Here is a 17534-nt window from a genome sequence, read left to right as displayed (position 1 = left end):
TGCCCTTCGAAAGGAAAAAAGTTTGTTTCTGTGTAAGGAAGTCAATTTATGGCGGAATAAGTGCGAAATATTGGGCCGTCAAGTTTTCTCTTTATGGCTTCGTGTAGATTTCGTAATCGTAAAACGTGAGAAAAATATGACGGTCGTAATATGTGTCAAGTTAAAAAAAATCAGTTACTCAACCCCGAACATGAAATATTGTGAATGTGACTAAATGTTTAACTATAATTAAATATTGAGATCAACGTGCTCTATGCGATGCTATACTTGTTGAATAATGTAATTTAGCAGCCATCAGCTAGATCTATACTCCCAATAAATCACAAACTTTTGAAGTATATGTGTGTGCTGTGGTACTTTCCATTTAAAATGTAATGTTTACACGAGGCACATACAAAATTTTAGTCAATAATCCTTTTGTACAAACTTTTGGGTTTCCAGTTCCAATGTTATAAAAATTATAATACTCGGGGGTTCTTAAAATTCCGCCGTACCGCGGTCTCCATAATCACCCCAGATACAGTTCGCAGGTCATTCAGAAACTTTTGCGGAGTTACGTCCGTAACTTTAAACCTGAATGTTTATTCAACTTTTGTTTGAATTTGGTTGCGACTGTAATTAAAGTTATTGAAGGTAGAATTATGTACGAATGTAAGTTACAGATGTGCCCGTTCTTAATTGTTAATGTATGTGACAGCCTGATAAATGTATTTATTGTCACGCGTATAATATGCTGACACCAACATAAAATAGTAGTTGCATGCAGAGGGTGACGGTTGTGTCTGTATTTACGCAGTGGCGTAGCCAGCTTGTAACAGCGGAGGGGGCAGTACGTTTGGACGGGCGGCGGCACGGTGCCATTCGCCAAGTAGTAATGTTGTTCGTAGATTAGGGGTAGAAGGGTTTCGCCTTAAATAGGACGTTAACAAGAAGAGCGTCGCTTTTCTCCACAGTCAACGCAGAACTACAGTTCCTTTAAAAAATTTAAATCAGCTTTTTCCTACGTTCAGCACCGAGTTACGTTTCGTTGAAGAATGCATTCGCTTCTTGCGAGTTCCATCGTTGGTTATTTGTTTTCAGTATCCAAAGATTTATTCGTTCAATGTGAGATTGAAGATTAAAGTTTCTGAAGCAGGAAGCCGAAATCGTGGCTAATTATTGTTCTACGTTTTGAAGTTTTGGCCATCAAACGTGCTGCAAGGAGAGGTGTTTGTCAGCGCCCCCGTAAGTGTGTTTTCAACGTGACTCAATTTGAAGTTGAAGTTGAAGGTAAAGAGCTAGCTAGGTTTTTGTTATGGTGTATTGGGTACGGTCTTTCTGGCCTACGGATCAGTGCACACAGCAGTATTTACCCGAAATTGTCATGAAACCTTCATTGTCATGCCTACGTTATGTCAAGAAAGCTTAGTTTCCATGACAAAGGCAGCCCAGATTACTTTGCCAGCCGTCTGTCACTTTACCGGTCGCACCTGTGACTTTTCCGGCAGCAACTGCCACATTGGTAATGCCTGTAATGACTTCTGCCATCACTGACGGATTGACACTAATCAAATGTTCTATATGAAAATTACAATTGTATATTAAAAAAGACGATTTCGTGCAAAATTTAATATAAAACTCGTCAGTAAAATAATGCTGTTTGACGCGGAAGTTAAGCTACTCGGCCCACCACGTTTTCTGGACAGTAATGTGTCATTTTTTATGTAAACAAACTCTGTATAGAGCGCAAAAAAAATAACTATTCTTCGAAAAATATCCCAAGACAAAATAATGTAAATATTTACGTCAAAAATGGGCAGACCAAACTAAGATCAATGGTATCAAATAACTCCACAAATAATGTCACTCTATCCTCTCTTTTATGTCTCACTTTTCCAAAAAAACAATTATAATAGCATCATTATTAACTTTGGTAAAAAGTACCATTTAATACTTAGAGTAGTAAAGGTAATTCTTATAAATAGTTTATATTAACATTGAGAAGTCAGCCACCCACCGGAACAAATTGTTACTTGCAGTTTAGGGTTACACAAACAAAGATATGTCAACAATGTTCAGTTGAGGTAGAGATTAGGGCGAAGATTCGTCACTTAGATGATAAGCAACACTGCAGATATTAAGTTAGGCGCCACTTAGTCACAGAGAAAATTATTCCCGGTAGGGTAGTATGTAACAGGTGTTAATTATTACTCAATTTAACATTAATTGTTTTTTAGTCTGTATCTTTGTAATTTAAAAAAATTTGTACATATAAAGGACTAGATGTCTTTAACGATATGCTTATCATAAGATGATTGTGTTCAGTTAAAAAACGCAGGTTGTGTGTAAAGATGGTCTGTATAATGGCGTGGATGACAAGTACGGCTGACGGCGCGGGCCAGACGAGTTTGAACGCCTGCACAATTGAAATCGCATGTATTTTGGTCTCATATCGCATAATGGGTGCTAAAGTAAGTGCATCGATAGTTAAGAACCGAATTTCACATTAATCGAAAACTTCCAGTTATCGTTGGTTGTCCAAAGAAGCAGCGCAGCGTTTTGTTTTTTTGGGTAGCGAATTGTTCTTGTTGCTTGCGATTTGTTTTTAAGTGCCCACATTTGTGTATTAATAAAGGGTTAGACTATCTGAATGAGAATCCGGAGCTTTGGTGAACTCTTCAGAACCATATACCTACCACAGCAACAGTAATTGAATTCTATTTGGAACAAATTAGTAGTATGATCCTAGCGACATAATGAACCAGGTCTGCAAGGTGTCGATAACCCGTAGCTGAAATCCGACTCGATTCAACATTAACAAATTTCAGGGACGATAAGGAATCAGCTTATTACGTTTTCACTTGCTTTTTTATTCGAATTATCAGTCAATGGAACTTCAATTCGTATATTTTAATGCGTCTTAGTGAAGCGTTTATTTAATTATTTAGATTTTACTTTTAGCGTTATTTGTTATCTTTTATAGAGACAAGGAACAGGTCGTGAAATAAGAAGTTCAATTTCAAACGATGGGGACGTCAACAGGATTTTACAACACATAATAATATAGGGTACTTACAAATAAAATTTTGACGTTACCACTTTATTACAAATAACATCGGAAATAACATCAAAATCATTTTATTTCAAACAATTGTGTTAAAGTTTCGTTTAGTTTCGGGCCTGTCCGCTCTAGTGGCGTAGGCCTTCTTGCTATTTGCGTTATTCTTTGAAAGGCACGTTTCGATAAGCGTGTCTTTTTTTATCTTAATGTTATAACCGCAGTTAGCCGAATATACAAATGTTGGTGCGCTAAGTTTCGTTATCTGTGCCTTCACTGAAGGTAAGTTTTGTCTTCAAAATACTCTTCATAATGTAATTGCGTCCGATCATTGAAGTTGTTTATCACTGGATATATCTAAATCGTTTACTTTTGGGTTTAAATCGTCAACCGTAAGGGGCCATCAAAATCAGCTAGGTAATTCCAGTGGCGCCCATTATTTATAATTATAACCATCTTTTATTATTGCCTCGCAGCTTGTAACATACTATCGCTAGTAGGTAATTCTTCCTTATTCGATCAATTCACAGTCCCTAATAAATGAAGATTGCTTACAAGACGATTTGCATATCTTTCTAAAACTTCCCGTATCATTTCTGAAAAGTATATCATAAATAACCCAACCTTATCTTTTATTTTTGTTTTAATGGCATTACATCGAGGACGATGTACTTTAAACTTTCCGTAGGTATACAAGAAAATTTAGTGTTGATTTCTTGTTAATAAGGATCAGTTTACAACAAACAAAAATTGAGGAGATTTCATGGGGTAGTTTTGTTTTTATTAGACTCTAAAGTTGACCATAGCACGAAACACCACTAAAAAACTAAAAAGGGGTTTGTGCTATTTGCACGCTGGTACTTTAATATTTATTCCCAAGAAACTATTTAGGAACGTAAAATCAAAATACATGATGATATCGTATTTGAAATGACACTATATCAGTTTTACATTTCAATTCTGAAGAATTGGATAAAATAAACGAAAACTCTCTACCACCAAATCATATTTCCAGTAATATACCTTTAAGATTATGGAGGGGCCATTTATCAAAAAGAAAATCTGACATTCTCTTTTATACATTCATAGAATTTATTTATGCTTTCAAGTAGATTGATTCATTGGCAGATTTACATACTTCCCCTGCCAAATTAGGTAGTATTTTGAAAGTTTCCAATGTCGTTTGAAGAAAATGAATTCCGCCGAAGCGTGGCTATATTTACTTGTAGAGATATGCGTTTTCAAAACCATCCACTGAAACCCATTGTGCGGTATGGCACCGATGTATAAAAATAACGAGGTTAATTTTACGAGTAAGCTTCCATCCTCTTTAAAGTTTACTGTTGTTGCTTTAGTCCCAACAAGATTTTGTGCCTTCACGTGAATCCTCCGGAAATGTAAACTGTATAGAGTGAAACTGTGGAGAATTTAAGTGGCCTTTCTATAGAGCATCTGATTCTTGTGTAAAGAGGTCCAGTAACTTTCTCAAATGCGATACTAAATTACAATTAGGTTATGCAGGAGTGGTCTTCCGCTTTCATCTTTGTTCCAAATTATTCCCGTTACAGAGAGTCTTCGAACATGACAGCGTTATTACAATTGTATAACCCGTGCGGTTTTCCAACTTTAATACCTTCGGCATTACGTTTCAAATTACTATCTCCACTGAAATTGCCTAACCAAATTAGATTTTCCAATTAATTATTTCCTGTCCATGTAGGTACATAAGCATATTATAATCAGTTGCACCACAGACGTACTAACGCTAAATTGGGGCGTTAGTAGCGGTCGGCTACTAAATACAACTACACAGCCACCAATTTCCGAAATTCTCCAATGGATGTCTATACAATAAAATTTAATTGGACTGAATTAATCACGCCGGCTCTGTAAAACGCCGACATGTTTCGAGGCTGGCAGCTTCCATTCGTCATAAAGAGTGCTATCTCATCCTTTGGCTCGATTTAAATTAAAAATGAGGTTAATTTATGGCGTTTAATTTAGCGCTTTACGTGGAAAAATGAAGTAAAGTATTACGAGCACCGAGGAACGTATATGAGCCACACTGCCACGTCAATTATATCAGCGCTGGAAATGACGTCTGATATTGCAGGTTCTGCTTAATGCGGTTGTCAGTGCACTGGATTAAATATCATAATTTTAGAAAGAGCAGAGAGGAGTGAATCGTTAATTAATGAAGGAAACCGCACGTAGCATGATTCCTTCAAGCCTATTCTGAATTATATCCTGTGGGGAGTACTTTATTGTGTTTATAATAAAAATTAAGTGATGTGGATTTGAGTTGAGCAGTTCTTATTATTTGTGTAATGCAGTGAGGGTTCCAACTCCAATCATTCTAAATAACAAGGTCACCATCGTCGGAAATATATATACCACAAAAGCAAACCTGGTGGATACCCTCAGAATAGCTAAATATCTAATTATTTTGGAAGGAAAATTGTCAAACCCGCACAGAAAATTTGATTATGTTTATTTTGAGAACGCTGCAAGGGCGAACATTGCAAGTTCATTTTCAGTTTTGTATTGACGAGACGCGAAAAATTCCACGGGTAGTATTTTACGAGAATTTCCCAGGTGAAAGATGACCACAGTTCGGAAGACGTTGAATTAAGGTATCACAGGGCTTGCACGAAACAAAAACCCGTTGATTACCATAAGTTGGGTATAAAGTACGAGAACTTCCCCTAAGGTGACTTTTTCAGGGGTATGTTTTATCTTGATTGCGTCTTTGTTAGGCGAAATGGCTCACGCGGATATTTTTTATGTAGACTATGCCCGACATAGATTCTCTTCGCTTCTAGTAACCTAATTGGTTTTCTGTTCCATACACCGCGCAACAGATATCTCAAATGCTATCCACAATTATCTGTGCTTTTACGCAAAAATGTGTTTCTTTTTTTGTTATTTGACTTCAGACTTGCGCTGGCCTCTACTTTCCGTTCCTACACCGCGTCACAATTTTTTTTGTATATTACGTGAAACCGTCCACTTAAAGAATTGACAAACGCAAACGAGATGCTTCTGATGGTTCGCACTCTAAAAGAACATTTTCTGACGCACGTGTTCACTGTCAAAACCTACCAACCTCACCTTGATATAGTATAGAGCGCGAACTTTTGCTTTTATCTGAGTTTCCATTTTATTCACCGAGATCACTAATGAATGGATTAATAAATTGCCAATCACAAACAGATGCTAAAGTCGTTAAAAACAACTACAATAACTTGTCTGAAATCCCAAGTTAATTTCGTTATACGTACCATCCATTTTTTTCGGACAAGTTGATATATGTGATGCCCTGTAAGGTTTTGGCGTTGATAGGGTCTGACTGATTGCGCCTTCAGTGTGCTAACAGAGAGTGTGAGTTGATACCATTGGGATTGCGGAAAATTTCGCTTTGGCTTTTGTCGTTGTAATGGCAGGTACTTACTTTCCGAAAGATGTGGAAATCTCATGAAATTCCAGAGGTATCAAGTTATAATTGTCGAAATTATTTAAACGTATTGAAGTGAATGGGTTATGCTATCTTCAATCTAGGTAAAGATATTTTTCATAAAACCGTTGTTTACAATATTTTTCATTTGTGGCAAATTCGAAGTTGATTATTATCACCTAAGCACGGTTAATCGTATCAGCATGTTTGATTTCCTAATTTTAAAATGGGCCTTGGTCGTTAATGACCGTATATGCGTTCATCATCCAACGTTAATTTAATCGTACATTCTTTGTGTATCTTTATGCCCTTGTTGTATTTTTGCATGTATTTATTGTAGCGAATTCCGCTTGTGGACCTATTGTCTTTGTTTATTACTTATTAAAGATTTTTTATTCCATTTATTGATCATGTTCCAAAGCCGATTCCGTTACTGTATTGGTTCTCTTGAAACAGTCTTACAGGAACAGCTGTTGTAATTATTGCTCTGTACTTTAGTGTTATAGTATTGATATTACTAAGATACGGGGTTGGTTACTTTAATAGTTTGTTATTGAACTTAAGTGATTATATATGGTAGCTATCGATGATTATTCAGACAAGTGCCGGAGCATTGGAAACTCGTATGGTCATTCATCTTTGTTTTTTTAGATTATTTCAGAAATCGGGCCTTTAAAACCAGTTTAAAACACACGTGCTTTAAAGGTTGCTAAGTAATGTTACTTCACATATGACCTATGAAATTGACATCTGGGACGAATTTTACCGAACAAAGTGATATTGATGACTCATAATAATCTAAACACGATGATCAAGGCAAGTTCATATTTTTGACCTGGGGAAATCTGAGACCACCTTGAGGGCGACGGAGGCTAAGACGCAAAACATTCCCATATACCAACTAATACGATTCATATTTCAAGGATTCTACCTAGTGGAACCTATGGAGGTCAATGTACCATAGAATTATAACAATGTAATTCAAGACGTAAAGAATTTTTCCTGTTTCTTTTTACAGACATAATTTTTGAATCAGTTGATAATTCAATTTTCGTTGTTTTTCCATTTAGGTACTGCGTTATTAATAAAGGGCGATCACTATTATGTTGACAGAGGTTGAATATCGTAACGGTTGTAGGTACATCATTTTAAATAAAACTGTGTCAGTTTATGTCTCACGAGAAGAAGAGGAAATGTATGCCTTCTTAAGATCGCAGGTTTCTCAGTAGCCCAATTTAAATTCTGACACGTTTATGTGTCTCAGAAAATTAAATTCCAAAACACTAAATCTTAATCCCCTTTACTATCAGAAATGCGGGTCCTAAGATTTTCCGTATAATTCGGTATAAACGTAAATCCAAAGGCAAACTGTTACTCGCAATTGCACAATTTTTATTTAAGTGTGTCTATAAAATAGACACTTTAACTGCCAAGTACAGGCAATACATCTACCGCAGCTGGTACAGTTAAAACGCTCCGCAATAATATGTTTAAACCAATTTCGTTTTACCTTCCATTTATTTAAAGCTGTTCAATTTATTGGGAATATAAAGTTTTATTGCTCACAAATTTTACTAATAATGCGTGTTCGTGCAATATGGTTAAATTGTATTAATAAATTTTGGTATTAATTCATGGCCAGTCGTTAATAATGGGCTAACAGATTTTACTGTTTCTGTCAAATTTAGTAGTAGCAAAGAGTAAATGAGTACTCTTTGGTAGTAGTAACCCTACGCCGCCGTCACAGCTCTTTTTTTTCAATTTCTTGTTCAGTCCTTAACAACATATCACATACACCAAAACCTGTCGACATTTTAAATTTCTAGGATAGACTTAGCCATTGAAGGAACCAATCAAAACCTTGTAATAGTAGTATACAGAAAACCTACACATCAGAAATATTATTTTACAAACTTGCAACATTCAGATCCTTTCTCCGCAGATGTTTCAATTTACATTTAAACAATACAGATTTTAACAAAAAAAAAACTCCGCTGGTCATTTCTTTAACCCAGGTTTAGATCACAAAATGTTACTTTTTTACATCAGAAGAACAAGCGTACATTTTAAAAAAATAAAAGTGATCAATTATCGTAGGTAATTGCACAGGTAATTGCACAAGTGCATCAAAATTACCGATAATTTTTTTGAAAGCATGTTGTCTAAAAACTGCATGAGTTTATTTTCATATTTTGGCGAAAGAGCCCGACACCGAAGGTGGAGGGCTCTTTTAACAAAATGTAACGTGACTTATAAATTCGGGTTCGATTTATATCAATATTTATTAAACAAAACTAAAACACTATAAAATCCGTACAATTTATATCGATTATTTATATCACACACTTCGAAATTTATATCAGCTTTTCGCGCTCTATGTTTCGTTCGCACTCGATCTCGTTCGATAGTAGACTGCCGCGATGTTCGGTCCGCAACCATTTATACACGCAAGCAATGTAAGTCCAGTACATTCTCGAATACGCGTAGAAAATTCCAGAGTGCCAAAGGCGACGTCATGTCTGCAGCACATTTCCGTTACACTGCCCCCTTCTTAATTCTGGACGTCTCGTTCAGAAACTGCGTTAGTATTACTTTTTAATGCCTCGTGTCGGAATCTGCAGTCAGAGCCTGCTCGACAAACACCTTTCTTGAAAAAGTAACAGTCCACAGTTTTGCGGAGGGTCGTCCCCTGTGGGTTGAAGCAGCATACTGTAATTCGAACGCTAGTGTTTCTAAAAATCACTTCGATCATGGTTCGCACTATTTTCCAGTCCAACCCATCTAAACCACATCCAATCTTCGGGATCGCCAAGCTATTTATGTCATAGTATGCCATGAGTTTCCTTAAGCTTTTTAAAGCAGACCAGAGGTTTTCATAGGTGGGTTTGCCTTCTGACGTTTTCTTTGAAACCAAGTAGAACAAAGAGCGTTGACTATCTTCCAAGCGCAGTACTTTACCCACTCGTGGTCTTTGCTTTAACAACTCGTCGATTCTTCCAAATCTTTTCCGGAATACGGAAGCTATACCTCTACTCATGCGAAGGTCTTCGGCGACACAATGGGCGATGGAAACGTTAACCGGAAGCTCAAAAATATTTTGACAAATTTCCTGAGTAACGCCAAATCGAGCTTTCTTCCGCTGGGCGTAATTTGACATAAAATCGTTAAAGTTTGGCTCGATCCCAAAGCTGCGTTCCTCTTCTCGAATACCTCTAACTTCTTCGTTGTTGTTGGATCCGGCATATCGTGCGAGTCGATTAATGTGGACAACTTTCGGTTTCCGGTGGTTCATTCTGATACGATATATCACGTCATTTATTTTCTTGATCACCTCATACGGACCTTCCCATTGTCTTTGTAGCTTGGGAGAAAGACCCCTTCGTCTCTGTGGATTGTGCAGCCATACCAGATCTCCAGCTTCAAAAGTTTCATTGACCGAGCGGAGGTTGTATTGATTTTTCATGCGATCGCTGGCAATCTGAATATGACTTCTAGCCAAGTCGTGAATATCGTTCATCTTCGCCTTTAGTCAACATAATTTTCACCTGCGACATATTCTTCATGGGGTTTACGCCCAAACTCGAGATCACATGGAAGGCGTAGTTCACGACCCAACATAAGGCACGCAGGAGTCTGACCCGTGGTCTCGTTGACGGCTGATCGATATGCCATAAGGAACAGGTGGAGGTACTGGTCCCAATTTTTCTGATTTTCTGCCACGACTTTTGAAAGATATTTACCCATCGTTCGATTCATTCTCTCCACCATTCCATCTGACTGAGGATGCAAAGGTGTTGTTCTGGTTTTATTGGCTCCTACCAATCGACAAACATCTTGGAACAAAGCCGATTCAAAGTTCCTTCATTGGTCTGAATGGATTTCTATAGGAACACCAAAACGTGTAAAGAACTCCTTTACCAACACTTCTTCAACTGTTGCTGCCTCTTGGTTTGGAATGGCGTAAGCTTCAGTCCACTTTGTGAAATAATCCATAGCGACTAGGATATATTTATTTCCGCCATCTGTCTCGGGAAACGGTCCTGCGATATCGATAGCAACTCGTTCCATCGGACTACCAACGTTATACTGCCTCATGGGTGCCTTCTTCTGGAAACTGGTCCGTTTCCAGTAGCACATAACTCGCATTTTTGACACCATCGCCGGACATCTTCTTTACGGTTGACCCAATAGAATCGCTCACGTACCCTTTGCAACGTTTTAGTAATACCAAAGTGTCCTCCGGAAGCGCCGTCATGCAATTTTCGCAATACTTCCGACACTTTGCTTCTAGGTACTACTAATTGCAGCGTCGATTCGGTGCCATCCTCACTTTCAAGGGTCCTATACAACAGGTTGTCTTTCAGAGTCAGGCTATTCCATTGGCCCCAATAACTCTTTACTTCAGGACTTGTGGCACTAATGTCTTGCCAGTCTGGTCTTTGTCCGTGGCGCATCCAATTCAGAACAGATTTTATACTTGGGTCGTTTTCTTGGGCCGTTTTGATTTCGCTTGGCTTCCACTCCTCACTCTCTACAGTTGTTCGTCGCAGATGGCCAATCTTGTCTTCTATTTTAGAACAATGTGTGCAGTTGTCCTTGCACGGTCTTCTTGACAAAGCGTCTGCATTATTGTGAACTTTTCCCGCCCTGTGTTCAATGTCGTAGTCATATTCCTGAAGACGTTCTAACCATCTTGCCACCTGTCCTTCTGGGTTTCGGAACTGCAAGAGCCACTTTAGCGCTGCATTGTCTGTCCTTATCAGGAACTTGCGGCCGTAAAGGTACTTATGGAAATGTTCGCATGCCTTTACCACACCCAGGAGCTCTCGCCTAGTCACACAATAATTCCTCTCGGGTTTCGACAGTATTTTGCTGAAATAGGCAATGACTCTTTCCTGTCCGTCTTGCAATTGAGAGAGAACAGCTCCAATGGCGGTGTTACTGGCATCGGTATCTAGCACAAACTTTCCTTCATTTCTGGGGTAGCCAAGGATAGGTGCGCTAGTAAGAGCCTGCCGGAGATGTTCGAAACCTCTTTGACAGTCTTCATTCCATTCGTACTCATTGCCTTCTTCTGTCAACTTTATTAATGGTTTGGCAATGTTGGCAAATCCTTTCACGAATCGTCTATAATAGGTGCACAAACCGAGGAAACTTCGAATATCGTGCTTGTTCTCAGGAATCGGCCACTCTTGAATCGCTATAATCTTCTCTGGGTCAGCTGTAACACCATCACGAGATACGATGTGCCCCAAATATTTAACTTCTTTTTGGAACATAAAGCATTTCTTGGGACTTAGTTTTAAATTAGCCTCTCGTAATCGTCCAAACACCTCTCTCAGGTTCTTTAGGTGTTCTTCAACAGTTTTTCCTACGACAATTACATCATCCAAATATACCAGACATGTCTGCCACGTTAGTCCCCTTAGAACTGCTTCCATAAGTCTCTCAAACGTCGCGGGGGCATTACACAATCCGAAAGGCATTACTGTGAATTGCCAAAGTCCAGAGCCTATAGAAAACGCGGTCTTCTCTCGGTCTGTCGATTCCATTCCCACTTGCCAATAACCACTCTTTAGGTCGAGTGTGGAAAACCATTGGGCTCCAGATAGAGTGTCCAAGGTGTCGTCTATTCTTGGCAGTGGATAGCTATCTTTCTTGGTGACCGAATTTAATAGACGGTAGTCAACGCAAAATCTTGTGGAGCCATCCTTCTTCTTTACAAGCACTATCGGTGATGACCAAGGACTATTCGATGGCTCGATGACACCTTGTTTTCTCATGTCTCTAATAATCTCTTCCGCTTCGTCTCGTTTAGCCAATGGGAGTCGCCTTGGCTGTTGTCTAATCGGTTGGGAATTGCCAGTATTTATTTTATGGGTGACTATGCTTGTCTTGCCCTTGTCCTGGTCGTTTACCGCGAACACATCCCGAAATTCCACAAGCATATTTTTCACCTTTTGTCGTTGTCTATTGTCCAAATCTGGAGTGTTTTTAATGACCATATCTATCAGCTCTCTTGGATACTTTCCTTTAGATAGATTTTCCGATCTCACAGAGCGAATAGCCGAGATGGGCACAAACTGTCCAACTACAGTTCGTTTGCTTAGCTTAACAGGACTATCTTTCAAATTCATAATTCGAATCGGAACGCCATTTTGAACTTTTACCAGAGCCCTAGCCACTAGAAATTCCTTTTGGTTTAGTGCTTCGACTATCCGTAGGCTTCCCTGGCGACAATATCCATCTAAAGTGGTCATTATAATTTTTTCACTAAGTCCGGGTATAATGACGTCATGAGTGGTTAACAGGCGGATGACATCTTCTTTGTCTTCATGGAAAGGGAATTCTTCATCGCCGACCTTTAACACGCCCTTTTTCACGTCTAACACAGCTCCGAGTTTCTTAAGAAGATCCATCCCCCAAGATGAATTGATCAGAAATATCAGCAATTAGCACCTGGTGATTGATGGTGGTCTTTCCGATGGTGACAGACATTTGTATTTCTCCGTGCGTTCTTATTCTTTCACCAGTTGCTGTTTTTAACTGCACGGTCGAAGATGAGATCCGAGAATGATTCTTCAATAACTCTGGTCTTGCAATAGTTCTTGTTGCACCTGTGTCTACCAGCAAGGATCTGTCTTCTCCATTAACTCGGCCGTCGATGTACAGACTCAGAACTTTTCCAGACGACGTAATATTTACAGTGAAGATCGGGGCTTTGTTTCTGCAGGTCGACGATAGCCCCTTCCTGTCGACCTTTCTTAGTTTTCCGATTGCTGTAATGGTTTTTGGCAGTTGCGGCGAACGTGTTCAATCTCGCCGCAATTCCAACATCGTGGTTCACGTTTCTTTGCCAGTGACTGTATTGCTTTATTGACCTTTTCTTCCACTACTTTACTGACCTTTTCTTCAAAACTTTCAGAACCACCTTCCTCTTCGATGGTTCTTACCCGGCTGTCACTGCGAGGTTCCACCATATGTACTCGCGCACCTCCATGACTAGCTTTCTTGGCGGCTTCGAATTCTAACGCATGGGCCAAAGCTTTCTCAATTTTGTCGTGCCTAGCCAGTCTCAAAGCCTGCTGGGCATCTCCATCACGAACGGCATCGATAAATGTTTGTACAGCCAGTTGATCAAGAAAGCTCTCCGGTGCCGTAGGGTATGCCAATCGAATCAGTCTAGCGATGTCCGCTTCAAGTTCCTGCAAACTTTCTCCAGATTTCTGCATTCGGTTCTTGACTTGGGCATAGTAAACTTGCTGAAGGTGTTTATCGCATTTCGAGTCGCGCTACTATTTGTTGGAAGTTCTGTTGATCCTCGGGGAGAGTCCGCAACACATCCAGAGCATCTCCTCTCAGAGCAAGAATCAGGGCTGTAGTTTTGTCTTGAAGAGTCCATTTATTTGCCGCAGCCGCTGCTTCAAACTGTCGAACGTACGTGGTCCAAGGAATCTTACCATCAAAAGTAGGTGGCTTTATTCGGGCTTGCTGAACGTCGCCTTCTACTCTTGTATTTGTTTCTGAGTCGACCTTCTTGTAATGAGTAGACTGTGGCACCTCAAGAAGACGGTCCATCAGTAATTCATCTAGGGCACTACTAGTACGCTCTTCCGTAGTCAGTCGCAAGAATTGCTCGCGCAGCTCTTCATACTTGTGCTCAATCTCGACGAATGTTGCTTTAAATGTTTTGGAAACTTCCGTAATTCTATCTTCAACTTTTTCTTCAATTGATGTAGAGACTTCTTCGATAATCTTTCTAGAATTTTCCTCCATCTTTTCGAACTTCTCGTCCATTTTTCTAGAGTTTTCCTCAATCTTCTCGAACTTCTCTTGAATATTTTTAGAATTTTCTTCATTAATCTTTCTAGAATTTTCTTCCAACTTCTCGAACTTCTCTTGAATATTTCTAGAATTTTCTTCCAACTTCTCGAACTTCTCTTGAATATTTCTAGAATTTTCTTCCAACTTCTCGAACTTCTCTTGAATATTTCTAGAATTTTCTTCATTAATCTTTCTAGAATTTTCTTCCATTTTCTCGAACTTCTCTTCAAAATTTTTAGAATTTTCTTCCAACTTCTCAAACTTCTCTTGAATATTTCTAGAATTTTCTTCATTAATCTTTCTAGAATGTTCTTCCATTTTCTCGAACTTCTCTTCAAAATTTCTAGAATTTTCTTCCAACTTCTCTTGAATATTTCTAGAATTTTCTTGGGTGCTTTTCATTTCTTGTTGCAACACCTGTTGGCCATTTTGGATTTGCTGGAGCAAATTGAGCATCGTTTCTTCCATTTTAGCGGCAGCAGATCTTGTTACAGGCATACACAAGCACAAGCACTTAATTTAATCTTACTTTTAATTAATTTAATTAACCCCACACCTGACACCAATGTAACGTTATTTATAAAATTCGGGTTCGATTTATATCAATATTTATTAAACAAAACTAAAACACTATAAAATCCGTACAATTTATATCGATTATTTATATCACTCACACTTCGCAATTTATTTCCGTGCTCGATCTCGTTCGATAGTAGACTGCCGCGATGTTCGGTCCGCAACCATTTATACACGCAAGCAATGTAAGTCCAGTACATTCTCGAATACGCGTAGAACATTCCAGAGAATTCTGGAGCATTTCCGTTACAATATGCTTCTGGAGTAATCTAAATGGATTTTTAGATGCTTATAAGAGTTCAGTAGGTAACCCAAACAATTTTGGTTCCATCTTTAATAATGAACTGCCCGCTGAAAGACAAAGATCCTGACAGGAAATGCCATGGGGCATGAGGGGCGGAAACATATCACTCACTCGTCACTCGCCAGCTTTTATTATTTATTATCCCCCTCTTGTTCTGGGCCCTCAACAGGCTTGCGCCCAATTACAGAGTGACCCGCATAATGCTTTTTAGAGGTGCCTCTGCAGAAGGTATTTATCTTACGAATTAGGAAAACCTAATTCGGAGTAGCCGGCAGAATGATTGAAAGTGGTCTAAGGTAATTTCCATCTCTGCCACAGATGAAAAATTCACCCCAACCCAGGTTCGAACACCCAACCTCCGGATTTATAACTCTACGCTCTACCACTGAGCCATAATGCCGGTGCAAAGCGAAATCGCTTGCGGATTCTGAGCACTTCTAAAAGTGCTCAAGCGGTTTATCGCGAGCGCTCGGGAAAAGTGCTCGTGAGCGGAAAAAGCGCTCGGGAGTGGAAAAAAACATTCGGGACCGAAAAAACGGCGCTTAAGGCTGGACAGTACACCCGTTCCGTTGCCCGAAAACGCGTGATTTCGTTCCACGATATCTTAATTCTGAGTGAAGTTGAAGAAGGGGTCGAATATTCCTGTGAAAGGTGAATGCTTTAGCTAGACAATAACGCCGGGGTTTACTAAAATGTTTTAAAATAATCTTTTTTTTAAGGGCAACGTCGAGGGCTGTTAGGGTGTCATATTTTGGAAAAGAAAAAAGGAAATAAATTTTCCTGGCGTTATTGCCTAGATATTAAGTTTACGAACGTATCTTAATTTTGGAAATTGTTCCAACTTCATTTATAGATAAGTTATCTTGGAAAAACAACTTAAAAGTTTTCCTCAAAAGCGCGAAAAGATAGCTTCCGCCGCGTGGCTGGTTTTATACAGGTAGAAAATATGCATTATAATTGGACTAAGTTTATGTTTTTACCATCGAACACAAATTAATATTATAAATAACCAAATTTGGGGATTGACAATAGGCAACTTTACATACTCCGTTCTGTATGTACTGTCCAGCCTTAAGGCTTGGGCACACAGAAAACGGTCTGTCGCGGCGATCCAGATATAAGTAGATCGCGGTAGACAGCGTTCTGTGTGACAGATGATGCACCACAGTGTAATACAACTAGACCGCCTCGGTCTGAGATCTCAGCCTGCCGCGACTGACCGCTTTCTGTATGCCCAAGCCTTTAATCCTTTAGCGCTTGAGGGCGGTTAAATCCGTTCGTGAGCGAAAAAAAAACGCTCAGTAGCGGAAAAGCCGCTCGCGGGCAGAAAAACACGCTCGAGCGACGAGCACTTTAAGTAAACGCTCGAGTGTACCAAGCGGCCGCTCCGAAAAGTACTCGCGAGAGGTGCTTTTTCCGCTTGGAGCTCTTTTTCAAGCGAAATACTCGTGAGCAGTAAGTACCCAGCTCTGATCAACGACTGTTCTCATATTTTGCTATAGCGACAATAGTGAAACATGTTTGACTTTCGCTTTTGATTTATGCGATCGCGCAAAAATAGGAGGCGCACATCTTTAAAGCCGCTTTACAAGGCAATTTTCGTGCAATGCAAGTTAGAGATACGTTACTGCGCATGTTCATACGCAATTCAGGTGCAAGAAAAATAAATAGAGAAAGTTCTATTTCACTTGCAAGTTTGACGCAAGTTCTAGTAACTTTTCTAGTACTTTTGTCAATACCACAATTTATTTGGTTTCGCGTGTGTCTTTTTTTTTAATAGCAAGCGCCACCACATAACAAGCTGTAGCCAGCTTAATTTCCTTTTGTTTGCTCATACCTAATGGTCAATTTTATTAAGTTGCAAGAATAACCTTCTGTGTAAACCAACTGAAAAGTTTCAACTGCAACACTTTTCTGAACTTGCACAAAAGTTGCAACACAATTGCATTGTTGTAAAACCGTAATAAGCAATGCAAGGCAATTTTAGATTGCATAGCACAAGCCTTGCATTGCACTAAAATTGCCTAATGTAAAGCGGCTATACTGTAAGATAGCGAAAACAAAACTGGCATGACGAAATTATGTTACCTATACTACACAAGTAATTAAACAATGGGTGTGTTCATAAGACAACAATTACTTAAAGTCACTAGATATAAGAAAGTACCGCAATCATCCGCCATTTTTTGGCAAATTTGCTGCCAACTTAAAAAAATTGACAAATAAAATCTGAATAGCTGTAATTTTTTATAACCTAACTTCATATGTAGTACTGTCATGTTTTATAAATATCTCCAAACAGGTGGAACAATCCCTAACATTAAAGTTACTAGAATCTG

The sequence above is a fragment of the Photinus pyralis genome, unplaced genomic scaffold (assembly GCF_008802855.1).
Source record: "Photinus pyralis isolate 1611_PpyrPB1 unplaced genomic scaffold, Ppyr1.3 Ppyr1.4_LG7, whole genome shotgun sequence".
NCBI classification, from domain to species: Eukaryota; Metazoa; Arthropoda; class Insecta; order Coleoptera; family Lampyridae; genus Photinus; species Photinus pyralis.
This window is presented reverse-complemented; position numbering follows the sequence as displayed.